Source organism: Molothrus aeneus, chromosome 15 (assembly GCF_037042795.1).
Source record: "Molothrus aeneus isolate 106 chromosome 15, BPBGC_Maene_1.0, whole genome shotgun sequence".
In the NCBI taxonomy this organism is placed as follows: domain Eukaryota; kingdom Metazoa; phylum Chordata; class Aves; order Passeriformes; family Icteridae; genus Molothrus; species Molothrus aeneus.
In genome coordinates, this window is record NC_089660.1 from 4,638,923 (window position 1) to 4,662,370 (window position 23,448).

Sequence of the window (23,448 nt, forward strand, 5' to 3'; positions counted from 1 at the left end):
GTGTGCAAGGGTGTGCCCGGGTGTGCAGGAGTGTGCCCGGGTGTGCAAGGGTGTGCCCGGGTGTGCCTGAGTGTGCCCAGGTGTGCAAGGATGTGCCCGGGTGTGCAGGAGTGTGCAAGGGTGTGCCTGAGTGTGCCCGGGTGTGCAAGGGTGTGCGGGAGTGTGTCCGGGTGTGCAAGGGTGTGCCTGGGTGTGCAGGAGTGTGCAGGAGTGTGCCCGGGTGTGCAGGAGTGTGCAAAGGTGTGTCCGGGTGTGCCCGGGTGTGCCTGAGTGTGCCTGAGTGTGCCCAGGTGTGCAAGGGTGTGCCCGGGTGTGCAGGAGTGTGCAAAGGTGTGCCCGGGTGTGCAAGGGTGTGCGGGAGTGTGCCCGGGTGTGCAGGAGTGTGCAAGTGTGTACCCTGGTGTGCAGGAGTGTACAAAGGTGTGCCCGGGTGTGCCTGAGTGTGCCCGGGTGTGCAAGGATGTGCAAGGGTGTGCCTGAGTGTGCCCGGGTGTGCAAGGGTGTGCCCGAGTGTGCAAGGGTGTGCCCGGGTGTGCAAGAGTGTGCCCGGGTGTGCAAGGATGTGCCCGGGTGTACAAGGGTGTGCAAGAGTGTGCCCGGGTGTGCCGGAGTGTGCCCGGGTGTGCCGGAGTGTGCCCAGGTGTGCAAGGGTGTGCCCGAGTGTGCCAGGGTGTGCAAGTGTGTACCCGGGTGTGCAGGAGTGTGCCCAGGTGTGCCCGGGTGTGCCTGAGTGGGCTCCCGGGTGTGCAAGAGTGTGCCCGGGTGTGCAGGAGTGTGCCCAGGTGTGCAAGGGTGTACCCGGGTGTGCAGGAGTGTGCAAGGGTGTGCAGGGGTGTGCCCGGGTGTGCCCGGGTGTACAAGGGTGTGCCCGGGTGTACAAGGGTGTGCAAGAGTGTGTCCGGGTGTGCAAGGGTGTGCGGGAGTGTGTCCGGGTGTGCAATGGTGTGCCTGGGTGTGCAGGAGTGTGCCCGGGTGTGCAGGAGTGTGCAAAGGTGTGTCCGGGTGTGCCCGGGTGTGCATGAGTTCGCAGGAGTGTGCCCTCCATGCCCATGGAAGTCATGGCCTTCTGTTTTGCCCTTCCCATGGGTGGGCCTGGCCCTGCAGCTGGGCAGGACTGCCAGGGCAGGAACTGCCTCCTGCAGGACAATTGCTGGGAGCTGCCAGAGGGCATCGCTGGCACCGGGAATTGAAGGACCCAAACACGCTGCCCAAAGTTCTTCCTCTGACTCCTTGTTCCAAGCCCACCCCATTCAGACAAAGTCCAAACTATTGCTGGTTAAAACCACACTTAGGTGTTTTCATTTCTGAAATGCATTTTCTGAGGTTTTATTTAGCTGCAGAATTAGCCTGAGAAGAGAGGGAAATTCAGCTTCTAGTCAAAACCCTTTCATTCACTCACCTACATAGGTCCTAAGGGATCCTCAAAAGTTAACAACCAAAAGTTAACAACCAAAATTTCACTCTCCATATACTAAATTCATACGTAGTTTTTTGCACTTCTGAAAAAATGGTTGGGTTCACAATTCCAAAAATATCTAAAACATGCTGCTTTGGGAAGATGACTGTAAGAAGCAGAAAGCACAAACCACAGGCATATCCTTCCAATGTAGAGCATGTTAACAAACATATACATCCAATCAGTAAAGATTCTCCTTTTTTTTTTTTTTTAATCCTAGATATTTTGCCTCCCAGCCCCCACCTCACACAGGTTTTCTTGCAGGATGTGTCACTTGTGACCAGCTTTGGGTATTTAAAACATTTATAGGGGGAGAAAGACAGATTGATGCCTTTAGTGCAGCCTGCACTCATCGGGTCTAAAGACAGGTCAGGGAGATGACAGGAATACTAAGCTTAAGGTGACGGGCTTGGCGCCACGCTACATTTAAGCCGAGACTGAGAGTCCAGAATTTCTGGACATCATAAAGAATCTATTATCATTGTGGTCACTTTCAGCAACGCTGGTTTCATTACCATCTGTCTTCATCCACCGATGCTTAGGGAATAAATATTAAATATGGAACTTTTCCTGGACTCAAGTCACAGAAGGCAGAAGGCAAAGCCATTCTCTGGTAATACGGTCTTGGACCACCTTCGAGTAGGTGGAGGAAGATAAAGAAATCAGATAAGATCATTAGCTCTGTCGAGTTGAAAATAAGGGTTCCGTTTTCAGTTGAGCAATAATTCTCTTTTCAAGGTGGGCAATATTTAAGCAATCATCCCTAGAAAATTGGTCATTACCACTGGCTAATAACCGATTTGTTAGTTAATAGCCCAAGGTGAAACCAAGGGCACTAAATGCTCTGGCAAACCACCACTGACTGCAGTATTAACAGATTTCAAGGGCATCATTGCTATTATAAACCATGTCCATTGATTTATAACAACACTAATATGTTTTATAAAAGAGCAGTGCAGTGTTCTGTAAAAATTAATCATTTCTTGCCAACCCACAGCTGACTGTCCACTGCTCACAGTCCTGCTGTGAACTGGATGCCATCACATTTTGTTCTCTTTAGGCTGAGGAGCACAAGAAATGGACTAGAGGAAGATGGGGAGAGGAAGGATTCTCTTCCAGAGCTGGGCATGTATATCCATGTGGTCCTGGTAAGGAGACATGTGATCTGCCCAGTCTCCTCATCCACAACTGAGTTTTTTTCCTTGGTTTTCCTGGTATCACACTCACATCCATTTCTTCCACACTACCCAAGAGCCATTCGTAGGTGGCATCTCCTTCCAAAAGCTTTCACAGTCATCCCTCAAAAACCAAAACAGACAAGAGGCTCAGATATATATTCATACCACATATTACTGTGTTCTGCTGAACTGTGAGTCCAGTACACACAAGCTCCAGAGAGCATCACATGTGGTATAATTTGACCCCACCTGACCTTAGGGAAAGGCACTGACACTAAACAGGGCTCCTTGGCTTCTGGAGCAAGCCAGAAGTGCACACAGGGATAGTACAGGAGCTCAGTTGATGAGTTATATCTGAAATGAGGTGATCCCAGCTCTGGCACATCTCTGAACCCAAAGATCTGGGACTGAAGATGGCAGCTATCACAGAGCTAATCAGATCAGAGCAGAACCCAAGCATGCCCACACACCACACAGGGCTGAAAGGACTTGTGTAGCAGTTCCTCCAGCAGCATCTCTCCCATGTCACCTCACAGAGCTGTGGGTGTCATACACGTGCATGGGCTGCTTATTATTTACTATTCTTTACCAGCAGCTGAAAGGGATCTACAGACCTGTGCAAACGTCCTGCCTGTGTGCACTTGACTCTAGTGAGAAAGGTGAGGAACTCCAAGAAAAACACTTTGTAGGAGTTTTGCCTCTTAGCATTACCACCTGGCATGCTGGGAATTCCAAGTGCTGTTGCAGGCCTGGTTGAGTCTTGACAGGACTCACTCAGAAAGAAGAGTGGCTACAAGAAAAAAAAAAACAACTTTCTGTTAATCATCCCTGTTGGCAAAAAGCAAGATTTTCCTAATTGCTGTAGTACTTGAACTGAAGCTGGTCAGCTCACATAAGAAAACTTCGGGCAGGACTTTTCCTCATTTAGAAGGATACTGAGAGTTCATTCATCCCTTCTGTTTGTAAATCTGTTCTTTTTGCCAACAGTGCCCCTCAAGCCTGAAGGAACCTCCATGCTTTCAAGGGCAGGACATGGCAGCTCATGCAAGCTTTCCCCAGCTGTAGCATGAAAGCCTCAAAGAGAAAAACTTGCAGGTGCTGGAGCTCAGCTTCCAGATGGCCAAGAAAACTCCCATGATCTCCAGTGATGTCGCGCTCTTTAAGCAGCTGAAGTTCTTGAAGCTTTCCTGGAGCTGCAGCTGGGATGCCCAGCTCCTCAGTGCACTTAGATACTCCTAATACTTCAGTGGGAAGTGGGCACCTAAATTCCATTAAGTTCTGGAACAAAGTCTTCAAGCAGGGAAGGACTTTACAATATCTGCCTGTTATTTCCCAAAGGAAATTGAATCTGAACCCAGCTTGGCCAAAAGAGACAGAGAGATGAGTTAGATCTACTATATGTACATACCTGCCTGTATATAGATTAATCATAATAAGGATCTGGTGTGGACATTTCAACCCAGTAATTTTAATGGAAATGAGGCTCTAAATCTGTATTATCACACCAAGAAAAATTGAGCTATTTTCACATCTCAGTTGCCTAATGGACTAGACACACATTTTCCTTTGTCTTGGGGAATGAGCTGCAAGTGACAGGCTCTCCCTTGGTTGTTAATGATGTTTTTTTCTGTTGCCTGGCCCATGTCAGCCTGCTTGGTACAGCTGCTGTGAGAAGCAATACTCCCTGCCCCAAAGCACTTGGTGCACACGTGGGCAATGTGCAAGCACAAATGCACACCTTGGTGAGCAACCCCTTCTACTTCTGGAATGAAAATTCCTGCTGACCTGAAATTCCACTTAAATGCATCTGTGAACATTTACCTCATGCAATAGCTAAGGACCCCATGACTTTTTTCAGAGGTGAGTTTTTCCATACAAAAAACCCACTCTGTTGATCTCATAGTAAAGATTGAGCAGAAACCAAGTCAGAGTTTTGGGATCTGCCCCAGTGTCAGCAGGCACTGGAAATGTGTTTCCATGTATTACACAGGCTCACTCTAAGATACGTTCTGAAGCTGGCCCTGCCCAACAGACCCAATAAAGATTGTCAACTGCAATAAAACTTCTTTGACAAGTTAGGAAGAACAATTGGAAACATAAATTCCTGCTGTGGATCCAGCACCTCAGCAAACATATACTGCTTCTTTTTTTTTTCTTTCCCACAGAAAAAGAAGAGGGAAAGAAAGAAAAATGACAAAGAATTAGCTGTACGTTTGTGGTTTATTGGTTTTCCTAGAATTTATTGCGATGCCAGAAATTAATTTATGAATAATAGCAAGCATGGGATCACAACGAACTTCATGCAAAGGAAAAAAAACACCTAAAGAATGTTCCAGTTGGCAGGAAAAAGCCCCTGCGTCAATTTGAATGCCAAAAAAGGAGGGTAAATCTCGCATACCAGCTTTGGAAATCATTAGGGGTTTGTAAATTATGAGACAATGTTGCATTGTCTTCCCAAACATTTTTTCCCATTTACTTCTCTGTGTGCCTAAGCTCACAGTGTCCTGGAATTTTATTGCTTTATGGCCACCGATATGCAGAGATTTGGGAAAATGTCACTGGTTTTTTTTTCCCCAACAGTTGTTCTTTCTTTTTCTTTGAATGGAGATCACTATGTGTTACTCATTCCCGTGTCTCTTTGACAAGGCTCATTACTTATGTTTATCATAAAAAGATGCTCCATATTACTGTCATATGGTTTCAGGATTTCTTATTAAAATGTTGCAGAGTCCGGAAATGGCACAAAACAAAGACCAGTTTTACTTGGCATTTTTGGGATAGTCTTTTACAGCCAAGCTCCTCCCTTGTTGCTTCAATACAAGCATCTCTAAGGTCTAAAATAGAAGAATTAATTTTGCATAGGGGAATGAAAAATGGGACAATTCTTATCTAGGAAAAACAGGTAAAAAATCAGAAGACACATACAGGAGGTTACATTAGTTTGTAGCACGCTTCACATTAGCATTGGCTAATACACAGAATTGGCCAGGGCTTAGAGCTGGTTAAATCCCACAAGTGCCAGCAGGAGCATTTCTTCATCAAGAAGAGGGATTTTAGGACTGGTAGCTCAGCAGAGAGAGGAGCAGCTGGAAGGTGCTCTTTTAACCAGTTCAGAGAACACAGAGGTAAATCAGTGACACCTGGGGCAGCAGGACTGGAAGTCATGTGCATGAAAGGACTTTGCAGCTATATGGAAAATCTTCCATCCCACTGCCAGAAGAATGCCATGCACTGTGGGATCCTAAAGGAAGAGGGAATACAGCCTCCTTTATTTTTCCTTCAACCTAGAAAATTCCTCCCAGACAAAAACTCTCCCATTGATGTGTAGTTACAGAAGGACTGGAAGCTGTGAGTGTGTTGCACAACAATGTACTCGAGAAAAATTTGGGGAAGATACAAGAATTTTCCAAGTGCTGATGTCTGAGTTCTGGGGATGGCTGGCTGGCTGGCTGGCCAGAAGACTCCACAGTCAGCTGCTGCATGGCCAAGTATCCACTCCAATTTCACCTGCTCAGGACTTGTGATACTGGCACAGACACTGAAGTGACTATTTTGTACAGCAGGTTGTCTATCCATTAAATTATTATAATATTTTCCTTACCTGACTCTTAGCCAGTGTTTATTTTCACTATCACCAATCAAAGATATAATCCAGTTATTAAAATAGAGCTTTCTTAAGAATTCCCAGATATGGCTACATGCCAGTAAATGCATTACTACTATTATTATTTTTAAAATAATTGTGGTCCTAATTTCTAGGAAAAACTGAAGTAGTAACATCTTGACCATGTAGATGCCAGTATAATAAACACTTGCAGTTCTTGGAGAAAATTTAAACTGTTCTAAACATTAAAATGTGAAATGGAAAATCAATATTTTTGAAGTGTGTTTCATTCTGAATTCTGAAGAAAACTAAAAACTTCAAACTTTCTGTTGAGACAGTCCTCATTTATGCCGCATAACCATGTTTTCTGTCAGAAAGGTCAAAATGTGTTCACACTGTACTTCCTTTTAATTTAATTCATATATTATAAGAAGTCATATTGAAATTGAAATGAAACATTTTGACCCCTTTGGAATTAAAGGTCCTTTCTTATCAAATGAAGCATTTCAGTCTTATGTAAGTGAATTTTGAAATATCTTCCCATATAAATATTGATGAAGCTGTTACACTTGTGAAAATATTTGAGTTTTGTTAAATGGATATTTTCCAATGGACTAATTCTAGTGCACTTGCCACACAGAAATATTTTTCAGAGTAAGACAGACCTAAAAGAGAAGTTCTTCTTTTATGAAATCAAAAAGTACCCAGTGCCTCTGATGACTGTTAATTTGAGAGATGTTTGATTATATTCAACAAAACAACAAGATTTGTACTAGCCAGCAAAACAGAATACTAGTCAGGTTTTGCAGAAGTCTGACAGCAACCTCCAAATTACAGCACAAAAAAACCACCTTGTCAAGCTCCCACACTGCAAAACCTCTTCAGCAAAAGATCTTAGATGGCTTTGCAAAATCTTCTGCATATGGCCGAATTCTGGCTTGGCACACACAAGGCCAGGTAAAAAGCAGCTAGATTTTGAGCTCCACAAGGGCTGTGCCAGAGAGATTCCAGCTCATGAATCAGAATTAGGTTTCAGAGGCTCGTAGCCGGTGAATCCTGCAGCAGCTCTGCGGATGGCTGCTCGGGAAGCTGGGAGTGCTAATGAACAGAGAGCACAGTTAACACTTCCTGCATTGGAAGTAAATGACAGAGGTGGTTTATCTTATTGTTTCCAATGGGTGCATTTGACAGGAGTTCAGCTGGAGCAGAGAAGGAAAAGAAAAAAAAAAAAAAGAAAAATGTTAAGTCTGGACCAAAATAATAATGACTGAGAATGACAGCACTTTCCTTTCAAGTAGCTCCAAAGAAACTGTCATCTTAAACAGGGATACATCTTATCAGGAATGGAATGACAGCTATATAGGTGGCTGTAGTTATAAATGCTGGCTATAGAGTCACTGGAGTATAAAAAACACATTGAGAGGATGTTTTCATTACACATTTGCTTTTGTCTTCCTTTGTCAGGTTAGCGCTGCATTTGCTCTGTTGTGTAGTAGCAGTGACTTTTATTGATTTGTGTTTTTTATACTGTAAATGCTCCTGGTCAGGGGCTGTCATCATTGCTTGGCATGACTACTTTCTGTACCGTACTTAGCATGAAATATATCAATAAAATGGGGGAGCCCCCCGGAGGATTCAGCTGTGGAGTGCTGAGCATGTCCCTGACACATCTCACCTCAGAATCCACAAAATAAGGACTCACAAAGGAATTCAAAAAGAACATTTTGCTCTGTGTTCCTTTCTGGATGTATCTGCTCCTCTGTGCATATGGACAGGCACTGGCATTTGGGAAAAAAGGAGTCATGATTATATCAGCTTTTCTTTAACCTTCAACTCTAAGAATTATAAGTTTTTAAAGATAGAGATAGAGATAGATAAAGATGCAGAAATAGGTTTCTAAAATCCCAGGACCCTGGAGATTAATTTTTAAGAAAGAAGATCCATTAACACAAGAGGACTACTAACATAATGGAAGCCAGCAATGATCTGTTCGGGGCTTCCCTTATGAATCCTCCTTAGAGAAACTTTTCATCTTTACTATTTCCTCATGACCCAGTTCAGGATTTTCACTGTGATCCTCTGGGGGCCTTTATGCCACTGCTACTTGTCTAATTCGGGTCCTGAGTCAGCAAGATACTTTACATCTCTGCCTGGTAGCCCCACTGGCTGTACTGGGATTACTCCTGTCTTTAAAAGTAATATCTTGCTAAATTGAAATAACATGCCCTACTTAAAATCCCATAAACCAGAAAGTGCTGGGTCCAAACCCCAAAACCATCAGGTGTCTTTAAGCAACTGCAACTATCTAAGATCACTCATGTGATCAGCCAGAACTTGGGAATCTTGTGTCACCAGCTGAATGCGAGAAATGTATATATTTTAGTCTATCACTTTTCACTTTCAGGTCCTTGGGGTACAGAGGATGACAATATTTCTCTGCCAAACAGAAGAAAAGGTCTCAACTGCTTTTAATTTAAGAGATTTCAATCCAGTTATTTGTTAGAGTGATTGAAGGGTAATGGAGCAATCCTGTTTTACCCAGATGAATTTCCCATGACAAATGATATTGGCTCATCATCTGTGGTCCTGATTGAATTCCAGCATTTTCCTTGCTCCAAAGCATGGAGAGGGCTGTAAAGAGCTCTTGTTTTCCTTGGGACATTTGTTTCCAATTTTGCAAACACTGAGAATGTGGTTATTTTTGTAGCGCTGTTATGAAAGCCTGGCATTTTCTTCTTCATGTTGGAGTTAATTATAAATCATCAGAGTTGCACTGCCCACAACAAAGTTCTCAGACCCAGAAACCGAATCACTGCTGATCACTGCTCTCCCACCCCTGCTCTCTCTCTCACTGTCAGTTGCTCTTTGAGGAAGGGAGGGGGCGTTATTTTAAGATGTTTTTATTGGCTTTGGAATATAAAGTGTCAGTTCCAAGGTCTTTTTTTCCCAGAGCAAGATAAACTCCTCTGGGCCATATATCACGGGGCTTTCGCATAACTTGACAGGACCTCACATTTAAATGCCTTTGCAATACCATATCTGATGACTTATGGGAGGACTGTAGTTTTTCAGGGGATGTATCATCAAAAGCCCCTTTCAGTAGCATTGGGCTTAGTCCCAGGTTTGCTTCTTTAACACTTTCAATAGCCACTTTTCTTCCTTTAAAAAAAAAAAAAAAAAAAAGCAAGGAAAAGAAGCACATGAGAGCCCACAAGCACACTCATACACACATGTGCACAAGTTAAATCATCACAGCCTGACTGTGCACGGTCCTAGGCTGGGGCTCTGTGTTTGTTTGGGGGCTTGTTATTGCTGGGGTGATGTTGTTGTTGTTTTAAATTAACAGCTTAGCTCTTTTGCGAGTTTTGCTGTTGATTTAGGTTCAAGCATGTTCTTTAAAGCAGATTAAGCCTGAAAATTCAGGTCAGAGGATCACATCAAGTTCTGTTAAAGGAAATTTGTTAAAGCTCCCCTCCCACTAACCTACTTAGTGTCAGGTCTGATTTGAAAGTAGGGCACTTATAAGTGTAAAGAGTTTAATCAGGTTTCCTTTTTTTTTTCATTAGAAAAGATGAAAATCCAGCCTCTCTTTAAAATAAACTGCTCTATTTTAATTTGAGTCATAGTAAAGGCATTTGTGTTCATTCTTAAGGATGAATGCATTTGCAGGAGCTGTTTCCTGCAGACTTGTGAAAGGGGATTGTCTCTGGAAACAAAATAATCATATTTAACTTAATTGTGCCCTTGTTCAGCAAAGCACTTAAACACAAGTATAAATCTAATCTTACTCAAGACAAGACTTATACAAGCACTTCAACCTGAAGTGCTTAATTTGCAGTGGAGTCAATGGAGCATTCCAAAATCATGACTCAGGTCCTACAACCATTAGACTGGCATGACACCAGGGGAAAAAAGCATCCCTGGATGTTATTTTTTTTTTGCCTGTCACCATGCTGGCTAGAAATTTTTTTTAATATAAAGCTTCTTCCTTCAATCTTAGTGGCACTCTTGACTTCAAGATTTTTTTCCTGAATTAGAGCCATGAAACATGCCAGTGCATTGCAGCATAACGTCCCCTCAAAGGAAGTCTTTCTGAGGCCTGAGAAATCCATGTGTCACCAGAAGATGAATGCAGTGGTATAAAGAGATGTTGGCAGAAGACATCACTGGAGGTGGGGTCAGAGACCAGAACCATTACATGGAGGTTACCATGTAGCACAATCCCCAGTGGTGATTGTGAAAAAAAACCCACAGCTTCTGGTTTTTTAGACTGTAGAGTAGCTGGGGATAATTTACAAATCCTTCCACTGCCTCCTTTAAAATAAAAGGGAATCAATGTTGAATGCAAATACCAGAACAAAATGCACATCTATAAATGGTGCATTAAGTCCCCTTTCATTTAAATAAACAGCTTTGTGTTTGTGGAGAGGAAAGACAAAAGACATATCTATTCTGCAGTTTCAGGTGTACTGGTACTAAAATATGCCTTCTGGTAAATGAGCCTGTCAGCTTGCATGCATTGTATATTAAGGAAATAATACATTCAGTGTTAAATTACTTCCTGGCATAATGTGTGGAATCCTATTTCTGGCCATACAGCTGCATGCTCGTTTACACCAGTGGGCATATTGGCCTTAATTCTACTATTCAGCAGGCTCAGTTATTCCTATTTTAAAATCTCCAACTCATGACAATAAACCTGTGGTTGTAGTAGTTATGTCTTTTCCTCACTTTTCCACGAGCCTAAGACATTTAATATTCCAGGCGACTCCAATAAACTGTTTGCATCTGGGGTAAATCAGCCTGATTCCAGGGAAGACAAAAAGGCAGTGGCAAATCCCTCTAGCTGAGAATCTGGCCTACAGTGCCTGCAACTTCTCTAGAGAGGCTAATGGGGAAAATGCCTGTCATTTTGCGGCTTCTTTCTCTCCACAAACACATTTAAGACAAGTTTGGTCAATTATCCCCATGTCTCCTATATCCATTTAGTGTAATTCCTATTAAGTGCAGTTCCACCTACAGCACTAATGGGAGAAATACTGATCAACCACAGGTCCCTCTCTGCTATATTTAGCGAAGGCAAACGCTTGTGATTCCAGTGCACTGGCAGGGGAATGAGATCGTTAGAGGCTGCAGCATTTCCATCTGACTTCCCAGGAGGATAGATCAGCATGGGTGAAATCCAGAAACCTGCTTCAGCAGACATACAAATAATAACTGGCCTAAGTGACTGTGGGCTCTGCAGTCACAGCATGCTGGAAGCCAGGCAGCTGAGCTGAACTAGCACTAAACTAGGCACCAAGAAAGCTCAGTTCAACTTCTACCACCATCCTGTTGTGTGACCCTAAGCAAGCTATTGCATCACTTTGTGGTTTCTACCTTAATTCTCACCATCTTTGTTTTCTCTTTTCAGCGAGAACCAGCCCCAGCCTGGACTCTGTTTTCAGTGAGTCACACCTTGCTCTTAGTGCTCATTTTAGCTTCCCCCTCAGCTTTGCCTGTCAGGCAGTGGTTGCCAGGTTGCCTGTCAGCTGCCACCGTACACAGCACCCCAGCAGAGAGGGAAATGGGTGTTGTCTGCCCTCAGGACACGTTACTGCCCTGTCTGCAGGCTCTGCATGTGCACCCAGGGAAATGTAGACACTGGTGCCTGATATTCCTTGTGGTTCTCTGGGCTGAGACACTTGGAGATCACCTCCCTGATGCCATTTGGAGAGCTGTGGTGGCAAACTGAGGGAGAGTTTTTGATTAAGAATCAACACATAATTGAGTTTACTCCTCCTTGGAATGAACTCTGGCATAATCAAAAGCACAGCTTGTGATTTGACCTTACATGTTTGAGCACAAGTGTCAGACAAGAATCTGCCTGGAGGCTCTGTGGCAGAAAGAAGTATGATCTGGCTGCACCCTACACACCCCCCACAGTCAGAAGCAAACCAGCCACCCCAGTACTCCTGATATGATTAGGTCTGCTAGGTTGTAGCTTCTGCCATAAGTGAAAATAAATTAGAATACTGACTCAAACAACAGTCATTTAAATGTGTGCTTGCAGCTTGGGATATTTAAAAAGCTTTGTAGAGGTCAGCACTCAGGCACATGTGCACATCCGCCTCCAAAAATGGCTTTTTATTGGGCAGGAAGAGGATGTAACAGATAAGCATGCAAAATCAAGCCAGTGAGCAGGAGGGAAAGAGATAAGGAATCAGACCTCTTGAGGGAATGCAATGAACCTTGTTTTCAAAGTTTGTCCCTGTATCTTTAGGACTGGGCAGACTGTTCACACACAGACATCAGAATCCTGCACTGATTCTGCTGCAGAGCCCAGAGCACAGAATGGAAACGTGGCAACACAAAATACCAACCTGGGCACATCTGCTTCCTTCCCACTGTGAACACAAGTAGTATGATTCCCAGGAATCATGGACATGCACAGCCACCCAACCTTAGGTATCTATTCTCCTTCATTCTTCACATGTTTAAAATTGGCTAATTGGCTCCAAAACTGTTGGAGAGAGGGAGGATAGACAAGCAGAGCATCCATACAGGTCCTATTTCTTAAAGAAATTAGTCTCAGATAAGGGCTGGAAAGGGTCTCAAAAGATCACCTAGACTGGATGCCCCAAGGCAGGAGCAGCTCTGCCTCCATGACTCTTGACAGATGTTTGTCTGCCTTGTTTCAGGCATCAAACACTGGCTTGGGAGCATGCCCAGGAGATGAGGAAACTAACAATCTTTAAACTACCTGGCAAGCTTCTCCATGAGCTTGACACAGCATTTCTCAACACCTGGAAACTTGAGAACATCTGCTTTCCACACAGGCAGAGCAGGGCTCAGTTACATCAAATCCTAGCATCCATATTTTCACCTTATGCGGCTGAGTACCCTGCCATCAGCTCAGGAGCAGGAGCAGGAGTGACTCCACACCCCCTGCAAACACCCCGCAGCTCCGGCCAATGTGGCTGTTCTTTCTTACACCGATTGCCAGTGAACCCCAAAACATTCTAGCAGAGCAGTTCATTGCAGGGTAATGTCCCCTCTCCCCCACACTGCTGGAGTGGCTTTGCTCAAATGCATCTATTGGTGCCATTTTATCCACATACTCTGACCCCAAATCAGTGCAACACACCACAATTCCTGTAATGGCCATCAAAGATTGTCTTAAGATGCTGCACCTTTCTGTTGCCAGAACAGTAGGAGATGGGAGTTACAGCCAGAGGAAAGGCGGTTTGGCTGGGCTGTCCCTGGGCTGATGCTGGGGTTTCAGCACACCCAAGACAGACCACACATGAGGCAGCTCTGAGCTGTCAGATGGAAGTGGCATCAGGATTACAGTAATGTGAGAATAAGCTTGAAATCCTCCTTTTCCAGATTACTGCTTGTCTTTTATATTTTCTATTCTTTTGAACCCTGAAATACAGCTCAGTTCATTTCAGTGCTTGACAATTAAAAAGAGAGGAGTTCAGCCAGGACAGAGAAGTGACTTCTCTTTTTTCCATGGGCTGCTGTGAGACTGCAGGTCCAAATCCAGTCACATGCTGGGTTAGTTAGGAATCCATTTCAATCCCAAAGTCCTCATTATACACATGGGTCACTCTGTTGTCAAAAAGTGACCTGCATAACATGAGTAACTCAGAATATGTCAGAAGTATTTCTGACTTTATTAAACAATCTCTGTGCTCGGAAAAGAGGTTTTCACTCATCAATCACCATTTTATTCACGCACGATAACAGCCTCATTAAATCATATGAGAGTTGCAGGAGATTTTATATGCTAATTTAATACCAATGTAACCAATTACACAAACTTCACATAATATCTTTAAATAATCAAGTGGGCACTCAATTAGCATGCAGTGACCATTTATTAAAATCTCAATTAATTCCTTGTTTAAGACTTGTGCAGTGATCAAACTGTGCAAATTCTAAATAAACCCACCAGGAGAAGCCCTGGCCCTGAGACAGAGGCACTGCCCAGCACATTAACAGCAGAGATGTCTCTGTTCTGTAGGAGCTCTCTGACACTGCCTCTGCCCTGAATTTGATGAAGAATCAAGTAGCAGATGGAAAGAGTACAAAAGCTTTGGCTCTGATTCTACTTCACCTGTCTCAGATCAGACTTTTAAGGGCCAGACATGCAACCAAAAGCAGTTTAATCAGTTTAACCAGCACAGCCCAGCAAGCAACTCTGTTGGCATTAGAGATGAAGTAAGGTGTGCCCCACAAGCAGAGTCAGCTGATGGGCAGTAACTTTCCCCAGGCTTAGTCAGTCATTTGGCCAGGCACCCTGAAGCCCACCTCTGAGGAGTACTCCAACCTTGGGGTGGAAAGTCCTGGGGCCATTTAAGGCATTTCTGCCCCTTTCTCTATGCCCCTGTTTGAAGAATGCCAAAAGGTTTGGCCTTTGTAAAGATCTGACTTGCATGTGGGAAGGCATGAACCTTAGACCCAGCCCCTTGCAGGGCGGTCTGGCCATGGGAAACTCAAATTGTCTGTGCTGGTGATCAAGCACCACAAAAGCAGAGTCTCTAAATCTTATAAATAAAGATTCCTGTTGTACTTCAGCAGCAGCTGGCCATCTTTGTCATCACTGTCACTGTATTGCTTCCAGCTCCTACACAAAGTGCATCACAAACATTCCACAACTTTCCAAGAGCAAAAAACATTTGGCCTCTTGGCTGCAGTGAGGTTTTTATGCATTTCCTCATGAAAGACAATTATGTGCATCACTTCCAGCTGAGCAGTTGAAAAATTTGGTTTATATAGACAAAATGTTTCCATGCACTGAGAGCTCCTTTCTCACCTGTGAAAACAGAGCAAGGGTCGTGTGTGCAAACAGTGGTACTTACAAGTGGCACAGCTGTGTTCTGAGAAGCCAGGTGGAAAATTTAGCCCATAGCAATTTTGCATCTTTCACAGGGTTTATTATGAGCTCTCTGATAGTTTTACCCTACGATCTCTTGGGATTGTGTCACAGTTGGTTTTCATTTAATGGTGTCAATCAAGAAGTAACTGTGAAACTGATGTTTGTCACTGCTGCAGTGAAAAGACCTTCCACCTGACAGCAAAAAGAAGTTCAGATTTGGAGGAAAAGGCAAAAATTACTACCCAAAGGGCGTTCTCCTTGCTCATGCAGCGACCTCCTCCTTTCTCCAGCAACAAATCCTTTGGCAGTGTTACGTGCAATAAAAGAAACGATCATACAGACGAGTGGTTGCTCCATCGAGCCCCGCAGGAAAGCGAACCCTGCTCTTTCCCGCTCGGCTTGAGGTGCTTTAGAGGAATTGTTCCACTAGATGTCAGGGCCGAGCACGGAGCCACACCAGGGCTCGGCTCCCAGTTCCGCCGGTTCCTCACCCCGCTGGATCTTTGCCCCGCACGGCTCAGGCAGCGCTGCGGGACTCGAGGTTCGCTCGGACGGTCAATTGTTCTGTCTGCTGCTGCAGAAAGGAGCAGGGAACAGGAGGGGGTCTTCTGCCTTCCTTAATCCACAGAGGAGATTTGCGTGCGTGAATGGCTTAGGGAGGAGAGCAGAGTTAAAAGTGACTCTGGAATGTGCTGATGTGTTATTCCATGGTGTGCAACCTGTGGACGTTTCCAAGAGTCGCTGGGAGGTTACTGGGGGTGCAGCTCTGCAGCAGCTTAAAGCAGATCTAATAAAGGAGGGAAGAAATGCTCCTGGGAAAAGCATACTTGGAATGGTGGAGTGTAAGGAGGGTCCATCCTACTTATTCTGCCACACAGAGCAGTCTGTGACCTCTCACACAGGGGAAGATGCATGGTGTGTATCAGCTCTCCAGATCTGGATGGACAGAACTCTCATCTGTGGTGCATAAAAGTGCCTCTGACAGGGATTCCAGGGTGCATCAACTTCACTGCTCTCTCCTGACCCTGAGCTGCCACTCACACCCTCAACCTCCTACCACGACCACCAAGGTGTGAGGCTGAGAACATACAAGGCTGCGAGGCTCTGCTGCACAGGGAGAACATCATGGGGGGTTCAGTCATGGGAGTCCAGAGCTCTGGGCATGAGATTTTGGGAGATCTGCATTGGAGAGTGGTGGCTCAGAGACTCACAGAGTCCCTGATGTTGGGACTCTGATGTTGGATCTCTTCACAGAGGTGCTGGGAGACAGTCTCTGAGAGAGGCTGGCTGCATGGCAGACACTGAGCACTGAAACTCCAAGGTGCAGGACAGGACATTTAGGATTCACAGAACTTTTAGTAGAGCTCCCTGCATCCATGACATGGTGCCTTTAACATCTTGTTACCCTTATACAACTTGCCCTGGCTAGAATGGGAGTCTCTGGACTCCCATCTGGAGTGAGCCAAGAGCCCACACAAGGGTGTGAAGTTTATTTCTCCTGCTAACTGGAGTTAAAAAGGGCCCCCAGTATCATCAGAGATCCCTGCACACAATGTCTGGGTCGTGCCTGGGGGTAGGTGTGTCTGCTTAAATACATGAGCTTCCCTTAAAAGAAAGGCAGAGCCACCCTGACTGGTTCGGCTCGTTTTTCTCTGGATTTCTGACAAATGCTTTGTATTCAAAAGGTCAGGCTCGCAATGGCACCTCACGCCCCCGAGCACAGAGTCATTCCTCACTGCTTCACTCTGCTCACGGCTGGCTGCTCAAGCTTGCTCCATCTCCCTGCATCTGACATCCAAACTCCTCTCAATGCAGGGGAGATGCAGCCAAGTCCTGCCATCAGCTGTCAGCTCAAGTAGAGGGGAACAGCACAGTGACATCAAAAATGTGTTGATGGGTATTAGCCCATCACCCAAGTCCTGCCTGTAACTCCCATGCAAACAAGCAAGTTTTTCTCTTCCAGCAAGAGCCTTAATTCTTTTGCTGCAGCAGTAATCTCACGGTCCTGGGTTTGGAGGGCAAATAGGGAGGCTGTATTGTTTTTCTCTACGAATCCTGTAGTAAATAGCTGCAGGTCTTGCAAAAGATACTTGTCATCTTTTGCATATTCTTGTAAGACAAGAAGCAAGCAGAGATAGTGTTCAGAAGGTGGGTATAGTCCTAAAAAGGGACAACTCCCTCCCCTTCAGCAGTCTCCTCTCATGGGGTGAATTTCATGTCAGGAAGCACCCACCATGATTTAACTCTTTTCACTTTCAAGGAGAAATCATTTCCCTCAGAGACCAGTTTTGATGACTCTTCCATTAGTAGGTGTGAAAGTGCCTCTAGCAACCCTCTTCTCTGTGTACTGGCAACCCTGGGGAGTCTGTGAGGACTCTCAGCAGAAGGAAATGCATTGTCAGCTGCCAGAGCAGGGAGCAGACCTGTCCCAGACAAGAAAGAGAGGTGTTTAAACAACAAAAAACCAAATACGAGTTTGTTTGCAAATATACTGGAAAACCAAAACAGGAATGTCCTAGCCCAAGTGACTTCATCAGATGTGCTTCTCTTGCTGACAGTCTAACAGCTTCTTTGTCAAGGCCTATCATAATAGATATTGAACTCCTGTGCACATTTCATTTTGTTCTTGGCACAGGAAAAGGCACTCTTTGGACTCCCTCCTGCATGACCCAGTGCAGGTCGTGAAGGTGGCAGAAAAATTAACATTACAAAAAGAAAAAAGTCATTAACTCATGAACTCTGATCCAACGTGAGCGTGGAGGGAATGCACAGCCAAGAAGCTGTTCCAGTCCCAGCACAGACTAGCTTAGGCTGTTGTGAAACCATGCTGCAAGTGATCCTTACTTTTCCAAAAGACCTGTTTTCAAACAGAGACAGGAGGGCAAGACCAGCGGTCTGGGCATTGTGCTGATTTAGGTCAGCTCAGGGTAACTGTGGAACTGCTCTCCAGATGCAGCTGCTCTTCTGTGGTATTGAGAATCTCATAAAGGCCAGAGTTGGGTGGCTGAAGAGGTATCCAAACACACACACCAGCTGTTCTGGGAGCTGGGAAGTGCCCTGTGTCCAAGCAGAGCTTTAAGCACATGGAAGGCTTTCTTTATAAAACCAAGTTATTACAGCCCAAGAAATGAAGGAGGTTAACCCAGCCTTCAACAAAGAGGAACAAAGCTGCTCACCCTTTCTCCAGAGGATTAAAGCTGATTGCTTAACAGGAATCCAACTTAGGCAGTTTATTTTTCAAAACAGTTGGCATCTAGTTTTATTACACAACAGAGTTTGAGACAGACTTGTTGAAAGAGGGAACCTTGCACCAAGCTGTTCAAATGAAACCTTCAGCATCTTTCAGCATTGGCAATATTTAACACAAAACATCTCATGCCCTTTAAAAATATTTTTAAGCATTTTTTGGTAAAACAAAAAGTATCTCTTCCTGTCTCCACAACAATACTTATTCTCTGGGTGTTGGGGAACCAAAATAAGAATAATGTCCTCATAAGCATTCTGGTAAAAAAATTGAAGAATATTTGCAGAGGTGTAAAAGAAACAAAAAAGAATCTTCTACAACTCCTTGAAGTGAAAGTTTTCAAATGCTAGATTTTTTCACAAGAATACTTTTGTGTGGTGATATAATAGGCAGATAACCTTTCAGAATTCAGGATCAGGTTATACTCTCACCTGTACCAGCATAAATAAGGAATAATAGCTATGTATAAAAAACACCTGGCTATCATCTTTTCTTTAAATATACATATTTTCTCTAACACTAAAACAAAACAGTGTATCACTGTTGTTGCAAATAAATCTTATTTGATATTGTAATGAAGATGTGATTTTTTTCCTCCCGATTATTATTTTACATTTCTCTGAAGGATTTTAATCAGTCTGAGATCTTATTTATACTTTCTAATAACTTATGCTAAAATTTAATCCATCTGAGTGCCAAAGACTAGTGTAAGGACAATATTATTACAGTCTATATGAAATTAATCTGGAATTATGAGATCCTTCAGATAAGTTACCATATGGCATTTTAGAATAACCCTAATTTCTCTCTTATTTTTATAAACTTAATTTTTTATCATCTCCATTGAGTTAAAAGGGCTATCAAAATGTTGGGTTGCGAAATTACTCAAACTTATCACAGAAAACCTCTAGAAACTGAGAGTTTACTAAACCTTTAACCTTGTCTTATCACAGAAATTCTACCACTGCCAACATCTGGAGCCACTTCAACTCTCATTATTGATATACCTATGCAATGAGAGATGCCAAAGGCACTCCAAATAACCCACTCTTTGAATTGCTATTTCTACCACTCATGCCAGGCGCTGTCATAAATGTGTGACCAGACCATGCCATTGCTTTGACTGGCTTGGCCTGGATGTGTTGGTTATAGGTTGTGGGCATCCAATGGGCTGAGCATAGATGGATAGAATCCATTCTTTTTGTAAAAAGTAGCATCGTAAGCCTCCTCTGAGCTCCTTAAGAGTAGGTTCAGCAGGTTTTACTAAAGCCTACCTCTGAAGCTTTTACAAATGCAAATGTCATAGAGGCTTGAAAATTATAATTATTGACATTCTTCATCACTAGAAGTAATTAAACAACAAGCTCAGCAGGCCTCCCTATAAAGCTTTAATGGTTTATTATATTTGCAGGCTGCCAATCTATCCCTTTCCCTCCATACTTCAGTCACTTTTATGTTTGTAGTCCCCATATAACACTTGTTTTCTTTTTACAGTGTCTCTCCTTTAACAAGCTGGAGAGTCAGCAGGAACAAGCTGTAAATGAGACACGACATCACAGTGTGGCCATCCTAGGAGCATATATTCAATAAATATGCAAATCAATTCGTGTACATCTCTCCTCAGGTGGGAAAAGGTATTGGAATATGGTCAAGATTCACTTTAAATTATCCTCTCTGCTGAAAACAATAACATTCTAAGGAGCCAAAGAAAAGGGGAAGAAAATAACTAAAATTAAGGGGCTTTTTCTTAAAAAGGAGAATTTCTTATGCACAAGAACCTCACCTTCAAAATTCAACTGATGGGCTGATTCAGTGTGAATTACATCCATGAGGAGCATATCTCACATCTCCCTGTTAGAAAACTCCTTGTAAAGCCAGAGCAGCCACAATGACCTCAGCACTGCTCAGTGGGGCTGAAATGAGTCCCTCACCCAGTGGAACTGCAGGGGAGCAAATACAGAGAACTTCTGCTGATGTCCATTATTCCATTAATGGATCACATTTTGGTATCTTCTTGTTGGTTACAGCTATAAATGAAAGGCAGATTTGTGCCCCAAAATTTAATGGATGCCTCAGATGAACTCAGTAGAACACAAGTGATATTTGGAAGCAGACTACTCACTAATGCTGCTACAGAGTCATGGGGCCAATCCTGCTTTCAGCTACACCACTGTAAATCCAGAGAAAGCTTCACTAGGATAAATGAATTAGTTCACATTTTATTAGGATAAATGAGACAATTTCTGACAAATCATTCACCAAGCTGCCACTCAGATGATTTATTCTCCTTAGTATTTAAATAAACACATAATAAATGTGCACCATCAGTGCACATGGGAACTGAGTACCATGTGGCAGCCTTGGTTTCCTCCTTGCCATATAGAGAGACAGGGAAGCCACTGGTGGGAACCAGGCTGCAAGGAGACATGCCAGATCATTGTGCCTCTGCTCCTAATCTGCTGTATAATTTTAGAAGCAGTTTTTCCCTGCCCCATGCCCCCATCTCCCTTTCTATCATGCCAAGGCAGACTGACAATTATTTGGCATAATAACATTATGATCTCGGTTTTGACTCTGACCCACCAAACTTTAACTAAGAAGAACCTAAGAAATCAGGTCCCATTTTAAAAGAGAGAGTGTTTTTTTTCCCTGAAAATCTCTCAGCTGTGACACACAGTTTGGAGCACATAATTTTCAGCAATTAACACCACAGATACACCAAGTCTCCAAGCCAGCATAAACCAGCACTGCTGCTGAAGGAAATGGCCCTTCCTTCCCACACCCGCAGCCCACATTCCTCCTCACTTCCTCTGCTGCTCCCTACCTTGTGCCAGCACAAGTGTTCTTGTGGCCCTGCAATGAACCACATCAGGGAACTCATCCAGGTCAAAACTAACCTGGGGAAGAGAAAATTGTTTAGTTTTTAGCTGGCAGGGTTCCCTGGCCTGGTTCACTTCACAATCATGTGTGTGATGGTGCCAGCATGGGGAAAGGAGCAGTGCTGGGCCAGGAAGGAGAAGGCAGAGGAATGGGAATAGTGGACTGCTCTCTGAAAGAAGTTGCTGCAGAGCTGGCTTATGCCAGCTTAAAGTGTTTGTAGAAACACAGCACATATTCAAAATCTCTCTCTTCATGGAATATTTGTCTTCAGAGGATTAATGCTTCCCAGGATATTCTAGCCTTGGACATCTGTAGAGCATTGCTTCTCCCTCTCTCCCCCCAGACCAATATACTGGCATGGAATTAAAGCCTTGAGAAACTTGAAAGCGACAGGCCTGGGGATTTTGTGACAAATGCAAAAATGCTCATATTTGTCAAGCCATTAGCAAAGGGGCACAGCTGTTGTAAGAGCCTTGCCCCCGTGCCAAGTACTCTGGAGCCTGCTGAAGGCTGAGAGCCTGAATCCAACTCACTCTGGCAACTCCCATCAAGATCCCTTCTGTGGATCTGTGGCAGGTGCCCAGACAAGCACAGTGCACTCCAGGATGTCCAGAGGAAGGTTACAGCACATTACCTGAGCCATAGGCATTCCCTAAAATGCAGCTCTTGGCTACAGCACTTCCAAGGACAGTTAGGCTCCAGTGCTGCAGCTGCTTTTGCCCACCACAGAGCCAAAGTCCTGCCAGGCATGAGGCAGCTCCTGCAGGTCGGAGCAGGAGCTCTGTGCTGTGTGAGAGAGCCCATGGTGCTGGAAAGCCTAACACAGGAACAGTGGAGCAGCTTTGAACAGCAATAGCCCTACCATGCCCAGCCTCAGTGGTGGTCCTGGAACTGGAGGCAGGAGCTGCAATTTCAAATCTGGAAGAAGATAAAATGAAGCCCCAGCCGCAGGGCTGGGAATGAGGGAAGAAGGGAGGAAGGAGCAATGTTGAAGGTGTGGAGTAAGAAAAGAGGAGGCAGGAGTTAGTAAACCCCAGGGTGAAGAGCAGATGACAGCAGGTATTTCTGTAGCAGCACTGTTTCAGGGTACCATTTAGATTGGTAAACTAACCCCATTGACCCTAAAAATGGGAAAAGCACAAAATAAACATCTCAGTCCCAGGTCTGATGGTCTAGGTTGAGTCTGCTACAGACAAGGGCATTAGTCAGACTTCCTGGGATTTCATGGAGATGATTGGTGCTCCACTCACAGCACAGAGCTCCAGACAGACACTGTTAATAGCTAAGCCCAAAGCATTTCATTTTGACTAATCGTCCAAAGTTCAGTGCTGATCCCAAAGTCCTTGGTCAGCAAAGCTGGCTAGAAATGTCATGAGGTTTGGGCTCCACCAGATTCCCAGAAATCTTTGGGCTGGAAATGCCATGAGGATTAGGCAAAAGTGAAATCTTTCTCTTAGATTATCTAGATACTATTTGTCCCTGCTCAGCAGAGCAAATATGTTTGCTTTCCATATTTGCCCATCAGTTTAAAGTTTTTTGTTACTGCTGCCAATTTTGGGGTACTTTAAAGCCTGACAAATCCTTCCTCTCTTCTGTACCATGTTATATTTGTTGGGAGAACTGATTAATCCCTTTCAACCCTCATTCTTTAAAAGCAACCTTCACTGTGTGTTTAGGAGGAATGACTCCAAGGCTACAACAACCCAGATAGAGCAACAGTTCAAAATAGAGCTGCCTACTAAAAATAATCAGTTCTCATTCTGGCTGATTTCCATGTCACCCTCTGACCTTTGGTCAGACTCTGCCACTTTTCTCAAAAAATACAATTTTTTTTCTATCGCTCAGGTTTGTGCTTCCATTGTACTCTGCTGGGTGGAATGAGCACTAAACATTTTGTGTGCACAGACTGAGAGACACTTCCACCAGTTCTGTTCTGTGACACAGCCAGAGGAGTGAGGAAGGTTTGTTATGACTTAAGCCAGGGAGAGATTTCCTCTTCTCTCTGTAGTTGTGTCACTGTGAGTCCAGCTATGTGTCAATGACCTGCCTGCCAGGCTACAGCATCTTTCCCTCTTTAAACATGCTGATAGACCAGACTCATGTGGGTGTGCTGTAGTTTGCTTCCTGCAGAATCATTTGGATTAGTCCGTCCATCCATCCATCCATCCATCCATCCATCCATCCATCCATCCATCCATCCATCCATCCATCCATCCATCCATC